The sequence below is a fragment of the Ischnura elegans genome, chromosome 4 (genome assembly GCF_921293095.1).
Source record: "Ischnura elegans chromosome 4, ioIscEleg1.1, whole genome shotgun sequence".
Classification (NCBI taxonomy): Eukaryota; Metazoa; Arthropoda; class Insecta; order Odonata; family Coenagrionidae; genus Ischnura; species Ischnura elegans.
The window spans coordinates 51677407-51693989 of NC_060249.1; the positions used below are offsets into that span (position 1 = coordinate 51677407).

The following is a 16583-nucleotide window of genomic DNA, read 5'->3' on the forward strand; positions in this document are numbered from 1 at the left end:
GTCCTCGTTTAAAATTCGCTAACCTAATCTAACAACTCTGCCATCCATCTGAAGTGCTTTTTAGTCTAATAATGATATTTTTTCTATAAATGCCTAGAATAATTGGGCTGTGATTTCCTCTGAAATTTACCCCGTCCCGTAAAAATCCCCCTATATTTTTTGGCCGCGAGCTACCCCACTTTCTTTCTTGCTAATGATGTAAATTGGCCGTCTATTTTGAATATTTGTTGTAAATGCGACTCCTTCTAAGGGAACCGTCGTCAGTCCTCTTCTTTTTCATCTTGGGATCAGACCGGAGAAGTATAAAGACATCACTTGAAGTAAAGGAAGCCGCCGTCCGTTATCAAACCCTGAAATGGGACTTCTGCCTCCCTCACACTTGCACTCAAAAAGAAGTCGGAGCCGTACCCTATCTCTCTCTCTTTTCTGCCTCGTGAAGAAAAAAGGCGCCCTTCCCGGCGTGCTAAAGAAGGGCGACAAACGAACGGCAGCAAGCCGTGACGCAATAAACTACACAAATGCATCCTCCTCCTCCCACCCACCCTTTTTTCTTTCATTCCCTTGGGGGGGGGGGGATACGTCCTGGCTCTTATCCTGGGAAAGGTCCGATCTCTTCTTCTAAAAGTGTCGTCGTTCTTTAAGACGCGGCGAGGGCCCCAAAGGGCCAGCACGCACAAAGGCCGCGTGGCTAAAGGGCTCTTCCCACGGACCCTCCACGGGGCCATCCTTCGGAATGAGACAGGGCCCCCAGGAGGGCGGTGCGAGGATGTTTGTGGTGCTCGGCATGAGTGGAACGGGGCTGCCAACCATCGAGCACCATTCCAGTGCGAAGTAACGCCAGGGAGGTGCTACCATGGAAGAAGGAGGTCTGCCATTTCTTCCGTGGTGCTACTCACTCGTGAGGCCGCCACTTGAATGCGCGGCGAGCTAATGGGATCCGACGTAGAAATGCTTAATCCACAAACTAAATAAAATACACAGCGAAAGCTGCGCGATTGGTGAAATGAAATGCTACAAGCAAGCATGAAGCCTCACATAAATTTTATTATAATAAGGGTGAGAGTATCTTGAGACTGAGCTACGTTCTAGGCTTAGATTGCTTGAGTGGTAGTTATCTGTTGAAGTTGAAATGGAGGAGATCATTTTGGAACCTAACTATGTTCCTGGGTCAGGCGGAAAAATTATATAAGGGAGATATTTTTCCGAATGGGTTGGTGTAGGACTTCGTTTTTCTCTCAAACGATAAAGGACTTGAGCTAGAATTTTTGGTGTGACTCAGCAGTCAAATATCTATAACGCGCAACTTCCAATATGAGTGAATTTTCATCATTCAGGGTAGGGGAGAAGATCCTTCCCTCCTGTAATTCGTGTTTTTTCCCGTTTTGGGGCGTCCGAAGGCTTCACCCGGGATTGGAATCAGGGACCCTCAGACCAAATTTGAAATTTGGAGTCGTTCAAGATGTGGGCATGAAGAAGAATGGATATGGTTAAATGGAGAGGAAAAGCAACGGCTCAGTGCTATTCATGGTGGTTGAGAAGAGGGAATACGAAGGTGACAGAGGATCTGATGGACCCAGTGCTTGGCAGGAAGAGATTGCCGGGTACTGTGTTAGGGGGAAGAATGTCGGATAAGTTGAGGTAGTACCCTAATCTGACATCACTTGTGGATAGTAGCTTATGAAATTGAGTTGGGCCGCTCTTACTATCTACTTCCTAGCCCTTGACGACCCATTTCTTTCAACGCACTTGCCTGCCAGTTCCCTCACAGTGATAGAGATTAGATATTGAAACGTAGCATTATCATGCGAGGGAGTATCTTCATTTTGAATGGTGGGCTGGCTTTGTGGTTCTTGCGGTGGGAGCATCCCCAAATGCCAGTACTGAAGTTGACGGTGTCAAAAGGTCAACTCTTCTTTTTTTGCAGATGCCCTTGAGGTCGTTCTGGTCGTGGGAGTATTCGCGATAACCTTTGGGGCTGAGGTTGTGGCGCAACCCAAAAATATTTTCCTTGACACCTACCGCCCGAAGTGATTTTGTCATGCAATCGCGTCTGGAATCCATCTTTGAAGCTTAATGCTGCGGGCGGCTGTCACTCTAGGATACGCATAGCGATAGCCCAGAGTTCAAAATTGGAAATCTACATGCTCATATTGATCCTATTGCAAGGGGATCATGGAGAAGTTATCCCTCCACATTACATTGAAGTCTCCTTCCGCACTAATTAGTTATCGTTAAAGAATTTCTTTTCCTATTGCTTTTGTTCTTATGTCGAAAATTTTCCACGTGCATGTGCATTATTTATTGACATTACTCGTCAATTGCAAGCAACCTTTACCACAATAGGTGAAAGAGAATAACCTATTTCAGAGTTGCAATGAATGATGAATCTCCAAGTCGGCTGATCTCGGACTGAGTTTATTAAACACGGTGTTCACGTCCACAGTGCGTGGCATAAGGGACGGAGGTCCTGGTTTCTATAAACCACTATCAGAAAATAAACCCTCCTTTTTCGCTATTCCGTAACGGACGCTTTTTTGTGGTGCATTGCTTTTGAGCCCCGCCATCACGAATCGCCAATTTTGCGGTTGTTAAGAAAGTACTATTTAAGGGATGTTGACGAGTGTTTTCCGAAAGACCTCCACGAATATTTCCACCCGTGAAAGCTCTCCTGCTTCCCTCTCCCACCCCTTCTCCCTCACTAAAAGCTCCACTTTAAATGAAATTTAGTGTCCCCACTCCCGACTCAACCGCCTGCTCCCTATTTTTCGAACACCACCCGTGCTTCGTGTCGGACGCGGTGGGGTGGGAGTAAGAGATGGAGTTCGGAGCGTGGATGAGTTCGGGAAGGAAGAGGAAAAAACATTTTCGAGTGAATGCCACCCGCGCGAAGGAGTTTTACGGTTTTTTTTTTTTCTTGAATTTATTTATTCCGTCCTTCAATTTTTTTTTCTCACTGTCATGCCTCATTCACATTACGATAGTTCCAGCCGTCGTCGGAACTATCGTGCATTCACACAACGATGGTTAAAACCTGTGCTAGTGCTGACATTTAAAGTGAACGGGAAATTGACGGTTAGCAAAGCTGTTGAGATATGCATGGACAAGATATTAGTGTGTTCAACGTGTATTTACCAAATAATTTTTTTTCCGCCCATATTCTTCCTTCCTAGGACAAATCCATGAAAAAAATAGAGCTTCACGAGCTTTTTGTCTTTCACTTGTCGCTTCCGTTTCCGGTCTCCCAGCGCCAAACCATAGTAAAGTGGCAACGTTCGGAACTACGTCAACTATAGTCAGGACTTGCATTCACACGGCTAGTTCGGTCAACTATCGTTAGGACGACGGCTCGGACGATCGTAATGTGAACGAGGCATCAGTCTGTTTTCTCTGTTCGTCCCTCGCTCGTTCCTTCTCTGCTTTTTCCGTTTTGTTCCTGTGATAGTGGCCTCGTGGTCCTGATCGAACGGTTAATCTCGGATAGGTGCTCTCTTTCTGAAACGAATTCAAAGTTTGTCAGAATATGCAAGTGATATGAATATGCAAAATATCGACTTGAAAGTCGCCTCTTAGAATCCCGGCGAAATGGTCGTCAACCTCTGTGAACCAACGTGGCGAATACTTTAAATGGAGTGATCCCAGAATCTTAACGATTATAGTTTAATATTATCCGGTTTTTTATTTTGATTTTTAATTTAAATGTTTTATTGTAATGAGAAAAAATAAATAATTGTCGTTTAAAGAATAATAATAGTAATGAGACATAAATTCGTTTTCTAAGTAAAAATAGGAGAAAGATATCTCAGCTGAAGTTAAATATAGAGATAGGTCGATACACGTTGAATTATGTGCTATAGGAATATCTAGTGCAATTGGAATAGAGTAATAAGGTCGTATTTTAAAGGCTGTCAAAAATTGCATTTTCTTAATCTGTCGCTAAGAAACAAGATGTTCAAGAAGTTCAATAACAGCAAACTTTATATGGCGTAACTCGACTTGACTGGATTATAGATTTGAATTTTGAAAAATAGCTTTTCTGTCGGAAATATTAAGAATTATAGTAAGTCCTCTGTAGTTGATTTCATGATTGATGCACGATTTTTCTGGTGACAATTGTATTGAAGAGTAATTTCATGGTGCGCTCAGAAACGGAATTACTTTTCGTAACTCCTATCTGTTCTAAATTTCCATCATGGGCGTTCTTTTATGTACTTCTGAGGTACGGACATTTTCAGGCAGGCCGTCTCAGCCGTGTCTTTCCATCCACCCTCCTGCTCCCCATATTCTGAAACAATTCTTCGCGCTCGCTCCAAGTTCACGAGGGATTCGTTCCGCCTTCCATCTCTCGCCCCGAGTTCCCGATGTATGAGCGCCGTGGAGAGGAAAAGGGAACGGTGGGTCGAGGATGCCTTCCCTCTCCATCTGCGAGAAGCGAGGGATGGAGGGAAAGACATCACCTGGAACAACTTACTTAGTTTCGGAGAGGATGGGAGAGGGGAAGGGCGGTGTTGCCAGATTTACTGTGGTGTATTTTTGATTTTTAATGGGATTTGGTTGAAAAGTCAACATCTAAGTAATTAATACCTCTAGTCTAGAGAAAGACATCACCTGGAACAGCTTACTTAATTTCGGAGAGAAAAGGCGAGGGTGTGGGCGGTGTTGCCAGATTAAATGTGGTGTATTTGAGATTTTTGTGGTTATTTGGTTGAAAAGTCAGCATGTAAATAATTACTGTCTCTAGGTCTACTCCTCTATTTATACGGAATGACATCGCATGGAACAACTTAGTTTCGGAAAGGAATGGCGAGGGAAGGGTGGTGTTGCCAGATTCACTGAGGTATATTTATGATTTTCTTGAGGGTTAGGTTAAAAAGTAAACATCTACGTAATTACTGCCTCTAGGTGCACTACTTTAGGTCTAGGGAAAGACATCTCCTGAAAGAACTTACTTAGTTTCCGAGAGGAAAGGCCAGGGGGAGTGCGAAGTTGCCAGATTTACTGTGGCGTATTTGTGATTTTCGTGGGGATTTTGTTGAAAAGTCAATACCTACGTAATTACTACCTCTTGTACTAGGTGTAGGGAAATACCTACAAAAAGGGTATAATTCCCGTGAAGACTTCACCAGAATTGAAATGTTTCAGTCTTTCCCGATGGATAATGGTCATTAAAGTCTCTCGGGTAACTTCCTGGGTCAGATGATCTATATCCTCCGACGTTTGTGTTTGGCCTTATATACTTTAGGTATCCTCCTGGCAGGATCCTGTCTCTGGACCATGACTTTTCCTGTTCTAGATCGGTCACTGCGTTTGGCTTGGTGGAATCCAATATTCCTATTTATCTAATTTCTCTCCAAATAGATCTAGATTGCCTCCTTCACCCGAATTGTTCGACAGGAAAGTGTGAAGTCTTGCGTCAAGTAATTTTTGTTCGAGGATGTTGAAGTACTACATCGAAAAAAGCATACTTACGAATATGGGGAAAGATGGACTGGGAAAATTGTATGACGGATGCGTAGGCCGGTCCCTTATCATTACGTGCATTCCTTTCCCTCCCCTTCCATTCCGCTGTGGAGTTATTATCGTGTCTGTGAGGGGGCGCCGTGCATTCTTGGTCGGAGCGGGACGAAATCTGTGCGGAGGAAAACGTTTCTGGGGCTGGGCCGACGCGAATCGGTAATTATTAAGAGTGCATATTTTAATAGAAGGGTGGAGACGCGCGGCGTGGAATCTCTTCTGTGGTCCAGGCTGGAAAGATATCGACGCCATCGCGTGTAAATTGAAAAAAATCCAGCTCGTCCTGATGAAACAAATTGCACTAAACTTTGCGGTGGCAAAATTGTATTTATTTCTCGTCAAGGGGATTCGATTCTGAGTGTTACATAGTGATTCACCCCCTTAACACGTTCGTTGCGGGTCTGATTTTCATGAAAGTCGTCAGAATTGGCCGATAAAATAAGGAATAAAAATAGAGAGAGGTTTTCGCGCCATAACTTCCGTTCAAATATTGCTATTTACAAACGGCACACACGGGTCGAAAGAGGGAAGCTTGCTGAAGACCATACACACAATCGGAAGTGGATATAAGTCATGTTCGGAGGCAGAGAAAGGCCTCCGACCGGCAATGCACGTCAATCGACGTGCTGCGCGCTGAATGTGTTAATAATTCGATTTTCGCATGATTTGTGCCCAGATGTGGTCATCTCTGAATTGTCACTTGACTCTTTGTCAAAACTGTGTTTTTTCATGAGTTCCGCATCAACCGGCCTAGTAATAAATGCCGGGCCGCACGACACCGCGGACTGAATGGCTTCTCCGTCAGCGGCAAAGAGGCTCCGAGGCGGTTCCCACGCATCGTTTGTGTTTCGCCTGTGGGGGCGTAGGATCCGCTCTCCTCTTCGTGGGTGGCTCCCTCTCTCTCCATTGATGTCAGCCCAGTCGGATGTCTCTCTCTCTCTCTCGCGTGCTTCCACGGCAAGCCTTCGGGGCTCGTCCCACTCTCCGCAAATCCCTCTCCGGGAGCTGTCACGGCGCCCTCCGGGCTATCGCCAAGATTCTCTCAATGGGATTCCCTGGAGCTCTTGTGTGCTGTTTCATCGGGATAGTCCTCCAACCTTTCTGCCATTACCTCGCTACTGAAAGTATTGTTCCGTCCGACGTTCACCTATTTTTTTTTTTTAGATTCTTTCGCATCCGCAAACGACGTTTTAAGCTAGGAAAGGTAGCTCGGTGGAAGAATGATAGTTCACCTGTCTAAAAGGAAAGTTCACCTGTCGTATTATGTTTTATCGTCCCCCTATTGTTGCTGCTTGAAGATTGCTCCTTTTTGTCGCTACTTGAAGTATTGGCCCTTCCGATCTTGGCCTATTTTTTAAAAAGATATTTCACGAACGCATGGTATGCGTAATGCAATGAAGGATGTTTTTGTGCGTAAAAATGGTGGAATCGTCGTCTTTGCGTTTCTGGAGGTATTTATGTCCGTATCTGTTGCTACTGGTTGTTTTGTTCCGATCTATTCGCGGTCTACCTTTTTAAGCCTTTTTAAACCTTTTTAAGGTTTTTTTTGCCCAGCTTCCGAAGACGTTTTACTGAGGCAAATATGTTGTGCGTGCATGCGGTTGAACCGACATTGTCTACTTGCCTGAAAGGAGTTATCAAATTGGATTCCTTTTCGTCACTTATCAGCCATTCAGGCATCTGAGCAAGCGTTCATAAAATGTATCTTTCTGACAGGTCCATTTATACTAACTATTATAATGCTCCGTTGACTTTTTTCGATTGAAGTTTATAATTTCAAATAGGCTTAAAGGTCAACAAAGTAGCATTTTTCTTCTACGTCGGAAAATGACTGCAACCGAAAGTCCCTTTTCATCTTAACCATGTACAAATGCATACCACTGGAAGTCGGAAAACCATGGACAATTAATAGAACGTCATAAAATGTAATGGAATATATTAGGAATAAGTTTATATGACAGAATAAACAGCCGATGGCCATCGTCGTATAATGATAGTTGATAAGAATAATGTCAACGATGCCAATCATCAAAATCGCTGCGCAGTGAATAATTTTAGACTTAAAAATCTGCCGGCCCAAGTCTGATGGGCCTATTCTTGGGCTATAGTGTTTTCAACGAGATTTCAGGATAGTGACTCTTTTTCGTCATGGTGGTGTTCCTTCATGGACATATACCTATTTTTCATCTTGCTGCGGCCATTATTGTTCCGCTCACGTCTGGATCTGATTGTTTTCTTTGTTTTTCTCCGTCCGCAAAACTCAGTATTAATCCTTGAACCAGTTTTTTCGTTAATTCCTCTCTTCTTTCAAATGAATCGATGGAATTCATCGAATAGAATCTTTGTGGGTACGGTTTTTGAAGAGCTTCGCGCTTCACCGACCCTTAATCTCCCTTTTGTGGTTTAGTGGTGGCTCCAATCTTTTTTCGAGAACCTGAGACACCTGGTTTTTCGTGAACTCTTCGTTCCAACGGAGGCCGGAGCTGTGGTGGGAATTCAGGTCAGCTTGTGTATTTGCCACGAATCATAGTTTACTTAAACGCTCTCTGAAATATCAAGTGCTGTAGATAACATTATCGTGGGTGTAATGCACGACTAAATCATCTACTTCATTAATTTAACCTGTATATGTTTGAACATAGTCATGAAACTTTATTTTAACACAAATTGGGCTATGAAATTTATACAAGTGTATTCCACAATTAAGATCTAATGCCAACGTGTGTAGTCAATCAAAGAGTTATTTAGCGTTAGTTGCGTTGCACATTCGCAATTAGAAACATTTGCCTGAAGTCCATGTCAAGAATTAGCTAATGGTAATGGGCTTCGATCGTGTAACCAATAGATAGCCTGGGCCAATTACGTGTCCTAATATTAAAAAAAAACATCAGGAGAAATTATGAGGTATCTTCCGTGGGCCACTAACGCACTTTTTACATGCCTCATCAGTTGCGTTGCACATTCGCAATTAGAAACAATTAACTGAAGTCTATGTCAAGAATTGGCTTAAAATATTAAGTTCGGCTTGAGTTTGCCGCGTTGATGTTCCTCGCTGATATTTCAAGGTATAGTGTATTCAGGGGGCATAACTGTTTGCGTAAATCATCGAAGATGAAGAGGATGTACGTGGAAATATGGGTGAATAATATTTTTTATCAGTCAATATACTAATTTTCATTGATTTCGTTGGAATGGAAGACCAAAATCTAAAGCTTTCCGGCTCCCAGAAACAAAAGCCTTGAATTACGAGGCGGCTCAGGGATAGGAATAGGCTCCCCTACCCTGAATGTGTTAATTTATATTCTTGTAGCTTAGTCTGGGGTGAGTTCTACCCTCACCAATTCAAAGCAACCTTCGGGTTGAATCACATAGTGAGAATGTTGCGCCTAACGTCTTTCATTATATGTGCTAGTCTGGCGATGGGTGAACTGAAAACACCGCTTCATGGAATTGAGTGGCCACTGTTTTCCTAGATTATTATATCGTTCCTGAGTATCTTAAATTCCCTCACACTTTCACACGCGGGAGTGGTCACGTGAGAGTGAGAGAGGTATTGTGGGTTGAGGAAGAATGCTTTGGAGATGTTAAATGATAACTTTCGGATGGTATGCGAGCTACCTAGGATATTCCGTCTCACGATTCGGAGAAAGAAAAAAAAAAACAAAATGTACAAAATAATCGTTGACTCGATGTCCGGATTCCCAATAACTCAAAAGGAACCCTCCTCTCCTGTTCTTACCTGAGAAGAAGCCGAAATGATACAACCTGGGATTTCTATTTCCCCTACCTAATGAAGTGGAAAGATTTTTTTTATTCGTTTTTCCCTCCCCCCAAAAGATACCCGAAGCCAGCGAGGAAGAATTTATGCCCGGGTATTGTGTTTCGCGCGAACTAAATTGTCGGTCATTATGTGTTTAGCGGCGCAGCCAATTACGGGCGATTGTATGGATATTCGGAATGACTGATGATAATGGGTTGAAGGTTAAAAGGGGTCCTTCCTAAGCCGGTTGGTCTGTTCTCCTCCACCAGGCCGAGACTGCGGGAGAGCCCTCAAGGTAGAATGGTAGAATGGTCTTTTTTTTTCAATAATGTTATTATTTTTCCGTCCTTCTCTTTTGCTATTGCGCTATTCCTTCTCAGAAGGGCTTGGACCTTCCTGAATTGGGCTTGCTGCAAAGTTGAATTTTACCGTTGACTTAGGAAATCGATACATTCCGATGGCGATATCGGGTATCGAACACTAAACTTAATGCGGTGGGAGTAATGGCCAAGTCAAAGGAAGCCGAAACTTGCGTCCCCGTCCATCGTACTAAAAACCTCGTAATATGGTGCTAAAAATAGACGTTCCGGACATTTATTCATTGTCACGCCACCGAAAGCAGCCATTTACATCGTTTTTTTCATAACGGTAAACAATTAAACTTACACGAACTCCCGTAGGGACAATCTACCCAGAAGGGACTGTAACCCGTGATATCTTGGTATGGCAAGCGAAGTCGTTTGAGGTGAGGCGAGTAAAGTTATGCTCAGAGTGTGCATATTTTTCTCGATCCTGGAAATATTAACACTAAACCCAACTACAGGGAATATTTTTTTGCTGTAACGGGGAATATTTTTTTGCTACAACAGGGAATATTTTGTAGACATTATACTGTATCGTGATTCCAGAAAACTACCTTCGACCACCGATACCTCAGTGATTTTGATTATCTTTGTGATTTCCCAGGAGCAATTTATAATTTTATCCAAGCAAGTTTTTTATGGTAACAAGAGCACACGAACGATATATGTATGCAAGAACTGAGCTACAACTTTACTGCGATCCGAGCAATCATAAAGCATTGATTTTTTTCGATTTGAACCCTGGGACCATATTTCCATACCTTCCATATTTGGACGAATTTCACCCTTGACCGAATGTGTAATGATTAAGCTATCTTACGCTTGCATTGTGGTATGTACTATTTTTGTCTTCTTTTTAAGTTGGAATGTGTTTAACTTTTATAGGTTCTTAGTTATGCTCGGAGATCCATGGATTAATGTAGTAGTCTACAGGAGTAGGTAAGCCCGGAGATATATTTTTTTAAATATATATATTTTTGGATATGTTTAAATTGAAATCAAGTCGTACAACGCAGGCGGTTATTTACAGGTTGTACAACCAAAGAAATGCGCACAAAATTTATGCGTGATTATGGACTTCCTGTATAGAAATTGTGTACATTTTTCCCTCGGGGATAAATATAGATTTCAACTTCTGCGTCACGATACACACGCCTCGGCCGTGTAATGAATGCGTGCATTGGTAATTTCTCTCCGTTGATCGTTTATCGGCCTGAGGTCGTTAGCTCTCCCGGACTCCTCGTCGCCGAGCTTCCTGACGTAAATGTTGTCCCATTGCGGGCGTTATGGTTTTTCACAGTTGGGTGTGTGTTGGAATGCGTTGTGTGCGTTCGCGGTGAGGCGTATTTCTCGTGGGTTTCATCCGTTCCCCCTCTCCCTCCCATCTACTCCACGGAACCGGTTCCTTCTGGAGATTCTCCTCGGATCCGAGCATCTTGGGTGTTGTTGTTGGTTATTGCTCGCTCCGAGAGGATGGGGTAGAGGTTGTATTTTTTTTTATAATAGCGCGATACACGGTTTGTTTACCCTGCTCGAGCCAACGGCTTTTATGTATCCTGCCGAGAAGAGGACATGGGGAACCCGTGCGAGTATTTTGCTCGATTCCCATCTCTCCAGATATCGGGGGGAAAAGGAGTAATTTGCAGTAACTGTATTTAACTGCTCAAGTGACGATTTGAGTCATTGGTCGAAAGTTAAAGGGTCTTTTTTTATGAATAAAATTAAACTTTGTTTTTCCGCAGAATTTTTATTTATTTATTTCCAACTGCCCCGTAGACAGCGAGGCCTTTACAAGGGAGGATTAACAAAGGATGTCACAAGCATCCGTTCCCTGGATAGGGACCACCTACCCAAGCGGGATTCGAACCCGCGACTTAAGGTTTGGCAGGCGAGAACTTTACCCCACCGCCACCGAAAAACACTACCACGGGTTCGACGGTTAACGTTGACCAGAATATGACGGTAACCTTCGAATCCATGGTTGTGTTTTAATAAAAATTCTGCGGAAAAACAAATTTTAATTTTATTCATCCAAAATTTTCAGCAAATTCCACTAAGTATCGCCAGAAACCACCAACCTTAAAGGGATCGTTCATGAAACATGTAATACCGATTTTGTTAACTTTGGAAATATTTTAACCATTATTTCCTTCACGGCTTTAGCTAACTTCGCAGGATTTTGGGATACGCAGTTTCTTTATATATTTTTAGGGATATTGAAACTGCTGATTCGATTCTTTCTTCGACTGTGTAGCACTTCCTTTTGCGACCGTTTTTTGGTGTATATAATGATCAACTTCAGAATTTGTTGCAATATTATGTCGTCACTTGTGTTCAAGGAAGTTATTTCTGGCTGCGGTTATCAGTTAAGGAAGGTTAATATGGAAGTACGCTATTTTCTTGAATCTATTAACTACTTTGCTACGTTTGTTGAGTTGTTGATTGTTGTATCTTATGTATCGCATTACTTATATAACTGTGCTGGTCGAAAAACTTGCCATTTACATCACAAAATTTACTCTTAGAAATTAACTTAATTAGGTTACTCCTCAGAAATAAACTATTGTTAATTTTTTTCCATTTAATTCTTACTAGCTCTGACATTACGAAAAATAATGACGGGTTACTATCCTATATGCTATACTTATCATTCTTCTATATCTATACCAACTATTATTATTAATTAACGGATCATCAACACCAAGTAGTCCTGCATCACGTTGTAAGATCGGTTACCCATGTGAAATGAATATTAGATATCTATTGTAAGTTTTATCAATCCAGACTCTCCTCAATGCCTTGAACCGCTTAGTTTTCATTCTTTATCAGATATCCACCTTTTGTTAACGTATCATATATAGATTTTTATCGAACTGTCGGAGGAAGTTCCGTCTTGAACGATTTCCATCGACTTGAGCCCCATTTCGGATTTAATTGCTGGTCATTTGCTCGACAAATACAGATGGTCTCTGTCCTACCGCCCACTCTCCTAATATCGCTTCGTTTGTTAATGGCATACGCGAAGGGAGTTCTGAATCTCTTGACCGCTCCCATCTTACTCCTCATTTTCCCCACCAGCATGCATTATTTATATCGATACGTCGACGGCAGGTTTTTTTTCGTGCGGTGGTTCCTGCTACGGGCGGCGCTGGAGCAACAAACAGTCCCCCCGCTCCGTAATAAAAATGTTCCCCAGCCTCGTAATTGCTCGGCGATTCGCTCCCGATATGAAATGAGGGCTGGCCATGTTTGCGTACCGTTAATTACTCTTCGGGCTTACTTTTCGATCGTTACGCACCGAGAACTGTGTGGTCCAATGTTGCCACATTTCGTCATTCCGCCCAACTTCATTTGCATCTCATTACTGCACCGTAATTGGGCATTCAACCCAATTCATCGAGTTTAGTTTTCATCCATCTCCTTCTTCAATACGTTCTGTATCATCCTTCGGCGATTGTGGGGCGCCGTGTGTTGTGAAGGTAACTTGTTCCCCGAGAACTAAGGAGGTGATGCTGTTAACTATGTTACATGGAAGAATTTTAGGTAAAAGCGGAATGAGGGGAGAGAGTATACGATTTATAAATACATGAGTTTGTATAAATCGGAAAGGGAGGTTGAACATGGAATTTGAGGCGAGCTGGAGTGATTCCAAAAATGGTCCATTTAAATCTACCGTGATCGGTAGGATATAATAATTATAATATTTATTCCGCTTTAGCAAAGTAAACAAAGTGTGTGTATACAATTAATGGAAACAGCACGTGTAACTTTGGTGGGATACATGGGGGTAGGTTAACCTGAATTAAGGTTACCATCATATGTTAGCTTAAAGCTGCAGCTGGTGCGGATTTACGAACATTTAAAAAATTAATAGCGGATAAGAATTAAGTTACATAGAATTATGTATAGCGTGCCCCACAAGAGTGGAATAAAGAAAATAAAATTAAGATTTGAAATATCTTTATGTATTGAACAAATCGCGTGTTCGAAACAAGCATGTAGGACGGATCTCACGCTGAGAAAATACCCGCGGTAGCTCCCACCAATCGGAAGAACTGCCAGTCAGAGTTTACTTATTCCTTCCCACTGCTGTTTCGATCATCCGTGAAATCTTTTTGCTGGATCACCCGATGATGCGATAAGGATATCTCCCGTTCCGGTTCTAGATCCGCTGATGTTTCGTGGAATACGGTCGGACCGGGTTGAAGATTCGTGGAACCTCGGTGCATCTTGATCCGCCGCCGCTCTCGACGACGGATCGGCGAATTCACTTACACGAGGCCCCGCTCTCCGCTTCGTTGGAGGCACGACTTCATTCAGATCGCCTCAGGGGGTGGAGGGAAGGGGTGGTCGATGGAGGAGAGGGCGGGTCATGACCCCCCCCCTTCTCCTTCGGGGTGGAGTGGGGGATTTGCTCAGTCTGTCCTTATCCCCACTAAGGAATTCACTCTCCTCTTTCACCCAATTTCACTCGATTTCGACCTCACGACCTTTTCACGTTTAAAGCTAGGTTTGCTCGGACATTTTTTTTCCTTCCATTTCGAGTGGTAACCAATTGGGGAGGGTTACAATGAGAATACAAATAGGGTGCCTGGCAGTGGCGTAACTAGGAATATTCTTTGGGGGGGATGAATAGGGGTTAGTGGGGGCTACCCCCCCCCCCCCCCCAGGAAACGGGGACATCAGTAAAATTTATGAAAAATAACACGCCTGAAAATGCATTTTACATCATTTTGTCACTTAAAATTTAACTTTTAGCAGATGCAGTTATTATATATCAAATCCAGACAAGATTTTTAAATAATTTTTTGATTTCTCTGAGGCTTTGGGGGGGGTTTGAGTTTTACATTTTATGATATGCAATTGAGTATTAAACATGAAATGTAGGCAACCCTAGAATAATAACCAGTCTTTGAGTTACCATTTTCCCGGTTTTGTCAAAATCAAGTGGCTGATGCGTTCAAAACAGAATTGTACTCGGCCTTATATGTGTTATTCTACTCGTTTCCTTTATTGCCATATTTTCCCGGCTGAAATCCTTATAATCAGGACTGTCACAGTATTATTACGACCTGAATGTCAATGAAAAAAAATGTCAGGAACGAGTGGAATAAGGCTGTGGATATTCCAAATTTTGATTATGAACACCGAGTTAAACCTGAGAGGGATGAAATGCATTGAGATACGCCAAGTACACTGTCAAATTATCGCTTAAAATTTGTGTTTCGGGCTTTAATGGTATGTGTGGTGTGGAATGTCTTTCTACGTCCTTTTTTTAAAGTGAATAAAGACTTTTTACGGGGTAAAATGAATGTAATGGATAGCATCACAATATACCCCACTCGACCATGAACATCTTCCTTTCATTCAAAAACGAAAGAAGCTGTTGTAGGCCATCGGACGAGGGACTACGAGGGTGGAGTGAAACCCCCTAATCAAGGGATAGGGTTGCTGTGCTTATTAAAGGGTGAGTGGCTCAAGGCCCTGCTAGGTAGGGAACCATTGAAATGACCCACGGTCTGGAAGGAATGAGACATTGGTCCATGATTGCCCCGGCCCATTACCCCGCCTCCAGTGATGTCGGAGGATGGGATGTTGAGGGCAATCCCTCGGCCCTCCCGCAACTCAGGGCTAATTTGAGGCAACGGAGGAATGCTCAGAACAAGAGAACTACATAAGAAGAGGCACCAGTTCTTCCTTCCCGTTGAAGGTTGATTTTTGAAGGCTGGAGTTGCCTATCTGGGCACGTGTTAGTCGATTTTCAAACATGTATGATCTTAGATTTTGCTGGCATATCAGGTGCAGAAAAGTTTCTCTTCAGAAGATCCCCTTGGAATGAACAGCAAGTGGCTGCTCGAAACGTCGGGATACATGGAAAACATCAACTGGTAGAAAACCCGAGAAACTTTTCTGATTTTCAAAAATGTTTGCAGGGTAGAGATCGATTGCAGAACGATCCATTTGTTCTCAATATTTAGCATCAGTTTGCTGTGAATTCCACTTCCGACAACTGACTGTCTGAATCTTACAAATGTTTGGAGTGAACGAGACGTGATAGGACGAAAAGTCATAGAATTGACCCCCTCTAAAATCGTCTGAAATCCTGGGAGAAATTGTCAAAACACTATTTTATTTTTTTTATAAATTTTTAATCAAGATAAGGTTGGACATTCCGAAAAATACGATCCCTAGGGAGCAAGCAGCAAATAAAAATTGTATAATCTGGCAGAACAACCAGAAAAGGTCGCAGGCTGATTCTGATGATAGCGTTTAATTTCACGTTGTTTATTACGATTGTGTATCTTAATTCCATCATAACGCATGGTCTAGTATTATGATGCATGCTCCCGAGTAACGAATACATCCAGGATATTCGTAAAGTGGATTTACTGGTATTTCATATGCCAAAAATTATCAATTTCCCATAATAATGCTGAAATTGGATTTTCGGATTGTCGGCCTCAGCTTCTGGTCTCTGCGCAGCTTTAGTGAGCACTCTTTTTTATTTATATTGACTCCGAGATTCATGCCTACCGATTTCAATTGGTCGAAGAGGATGAAGTATGGGCGCGGAATCAAATCATTTCCTGCGCGGCGTTTGCCATAGGGTTCCATCTCTCCATTCTTGTGTCCATTCATTTCCTTCCTCCCCTCCCACTCCCCAACCCCCAAAACCCTCCCACCCTCCCCCCCTGGCTCTCACAAGCCAGGAATCCACCACCGAAACCTATTCATCTCAATAAAGCCCGCCTCCAGCATCCACACTTCTTTTCCTCTTTACCTCCCTCTCCCTCCTCTCCCAAATAACGCCCCCGGGGTGGGGCGGAGGCCGCTTCTTAAGGGTGGGGGTGGGGTTGAGTGGAGGAATTTACCTGCCTGGCCCCCAACCAATATTCCTTTCCCTCCCCCACCTCCATCACTATGTAGTCTCCTGACATGGGCCTGAGATG

At 43.0% G+C, this 16583-nt stretch overlaps 1 protein-coding gene across 1 annotated transcript in view; it reads left to right on the top strand.

Annotated features, from left to right (window-relative positions):
* The window catches only part of LOC124157444 (protein patched), a 179355-nt gene that overhangs the window by 65287 nt on the left and 97485 nt on the right, over positions 1-16583 (top strand). The gene's annotated exons all lie outside the window — the stretch shown is intronic.